At 41.6% G+C, this 2,982-nt stretch overlaps 1 long non-coding RNA gene across 1 annotated transcript; it reads left to right on the top strand.

Moving 5' to 3' along the window:
• Positions 1-881: 881 nt before the first annotated feature.
• LOC111242045 lies at positions 882-2,796 on the top strand. The gene is made up of 2 exons (XR_002668536.1): positions 882-2,155; positions 2,297-2,796. It is a non-coding gene; the product is annotated as an uncharacterized LOC111242045 (long non-coding RNA).
• Positions 2,797-2,982: the final 186 nt, after the last annotated feature.

A 2,982-nucleotide genomic window follows, 5' to 3' on the forward strand; every position in this document is an offset into this window, starting at 1 on the left:
TTTTTTTTTTTGTATTTTTATAGAAAAAAGGAAAAGGTTTCAGCACAAGGCCTACGCGAACGGTCGCATGTGTGCTTAAACATTTCAAAATAAATTTTTGTTGATTTTTTTTTGAAAGAAGAAAAAGGTTTTCAACACAAGGCAGACAGAAGGTCGCACGTGTGCTTAAACCTTTTAAAATAATTTTTTTTTATTTTTGAAAAAAAAAGAAAACGGTTCTTAGCACAAGGCAGATAGAATGGTCGCACGTGTGCTTAAACCTTTTAAAATAAATTTTTGTTGATTTTTTCAAAGAAGAAGAAAAATGTTTTTAGCACAAGGCAGACAGAACGGTCGCACGTGTGCTTAAACCTTTTTAAAATACATTTTTATTATTTTTTTTGAAAGGAGAAGAAAAAGGTTTTCAACACAAGGCCGACAGAATGGTTGCACATGTGCTTTAACCTTTTGAAATAATTTTTATTGATTTTTTAGTATTTATATATTAAAAAGTATATAGATACTTAAAATAGAAAAAGGAAAAACCAAAAAATAAAAAAAATAAAAATAACAAGATAAATAAATAAATAAGAATAAAAATAAAAATAAAAACAAAAATAAAGATAAAAAGTAAAATAAGAAAACAAAATAAAAAGGTGTGGAGGTTCTTAAATAGAAAGAGGGTGTGCAAACCTAATTTAATTCTAATAACAGATTGGGCCTAAGCCCAAGCGGAAAGAGGTATGAAAATGAAAATAGAGGGCTGCAAAGAGGAAAATCGAATGGGCTTAAGCCCAAGAAGAATGGGGTGCGATCCAGCAAAATAAGGGGTGCGGGAAAAGTTTTTCTTTTGGTTGGTTTTTTTTCTTTTGACATGGCCCAACAATGACCCAGGCGCCTCTCTCTCCCAAGTTCAGGAAATAGGGGTTCTATCAGATTATCCTCATTCAACCAATTTACGCATTCAGCACCAAGAGACCCGGGTCTCACCCTCTGAGAGCGAAAACCCAGAGTGGCCTCCACTTCCGCCACTCGCCACTCACTCCGCCTCAACCAAGCCAGCCACCGCAACGACCCTCCAGCTCCGCCCATATTTTCACCGGCGACAGCAGACACCACCGGAACCATGGCCGGCCACAGCGTCAGGTTATTTTCCCAAGCTTCCCTGCGCGTGAGGGGGAACACCCTCTCTCCTTCTACTCATGCCGGCCTAGGGTTTGGGGTTTGCCTCTAACCGGATACTGCCTACCACCGATCCCATCTCGCCACCTCATCGCCGGCCACTATCTCCCCAACGTCAGGGCCGCCATACCACAGAGGCCGCCAACGTGAACGTTACTCCTCACGTGTCTTCTTCGCCCTTTCCGAAGTAGCAAACCATCAACGGTGGCACCACCACGGCAACTCCCAATCGTGAATTACAAACATTAAATTGCCGGTGAAGAAGACCTTGTTACCTCCTCTGCTTTGCTTCTTTGTGGATTGGATAAGAAAGAACGAAAAGGGAGAATGGTGTTGAGTGGTTGAAGGCGATGGTGGACGATACAGCAGCAGTTTTAGTTTTGGTTTAGTGCAGGTATAATATGTGCTTGTGTGGGGGTCAGACGCAGTGGTTGGAAATTAATCTTGGTTCTTGGTGATTGGGGCTGAACAGGGGATTGATGGCTGCGAGAAATTGGTTCAGTTTGGTGATGGTATTGCTCTGTGTGTGTTTGGCATTGGGCGTGTTGATGATACGATGGGAAGGTTTGGGTATGGTGTAGGAAGACGTGGTGATGGTGGGGTAGGATTGGGTTATGGATTTGATATATGTTTGTTTTTGTTGTTCTTTTTATATGCAGGGGAGTTGTAAGTCAGTCAGGATGAGCATGAAGAGGGTGAACTCGTGTATGGAGGTCATTCGAAAATGAAGAGGAATCATGGAATGGGCCGAACACGTCTCAAATTAAAGATGAATGATGCAATGTGTTTTACCCGTTGGACCAAGCAGAAGAGATAAGTGATAATATGCATTTAGTAGAGCAAATCGACATACAAGACGATATGCCATATACTCTATTTACAGGACTATTCGAGTGAGTAAGGCGTAGGCATGGTTGGCTTACCTCTCGAAGCTTCACCTGCGGCGACATCCTCCCTTCCTCTGGCTGACCTTGATTGTGTTTGTGATTGAATGGTGAGTGGCGTGGATGATCCCTCCGATCCTCCAAATCGTTCTCCCTCTTTTCTCTCTTAAGTTCAATGTTGTTCTGCTTCCCCCTACTTATCCCTTCTTTCCTTCACTAAGATTGTATTTTCGTTGGAAATGTTATTGCAGGTGAGAAGGAGCCATGAAGGATGGATTCCCGTTAGGATGTTGGGATGGATTTTGTATAATGGGGGATTGCTGAGTGGTTTTCTGTTGAGTGAATAGAGAATCGAGAGTGAATGATCTTCTCCTCTCTTTTTCAGGTGCTGGACCGAATGGAGGAGAGGAGTCGATTTCTCTCGTGTGTAAAATGTTTCCCTCTCTTCACTTTTCCTTTGCACAAGGTTCAGCCCCTGCCACCCTGCCATCTCGCCACTCTATTTCCCTTTTTTTTGCTCCTCATGGCCAGGCTAGACATTTTCGCATCTGGTAATCACAGGCAGAGAGTGTAGGTGTTGTGTGCACGGCTCACCAAGAGATTCCCATCCAAAAACGGGAGAACGCGTAAACGAAAGGGAAGACTGATTGCCTGGACCGAGTTCCATTTTTATGTTTTGTTTCTTTTTCCTTCTATGTATGGTTGCTACTGCTTAAGAATTTTCAGCAAGAAAACACAGAGACCTTTTTCATGTTGTCCCAGTATAAGCATATTCTAAACATTTCCTTTTCATCGCCCGAACACTCCAACTGTTGGGAACAGAGTTGACCTTGGAATTTTGCTTTTCCTTTTCATTTTATTTCACTTTTTTATTATTTCTTTTTTGGTTTTGTTAACGGTTAACACAAAAAATTAAAGTAAAAACGATAAAAATAAA

The sequence above is a fragment of the Vigna radiata genome, chromosome 7 (assembly GCF_000741045.1).
Source record: "Vigna radiata var. radiata cultivar VC1973A chromosome 7, Vradiata_ver6, whole genome shotgun sequence".
Classification (NCBI taxonomy): Eukaryota; Viridiplantae; Streptophyta; class Magnoliopsida; order Fabales; family Fabaceae; genus Vigna; species Vigna radiata.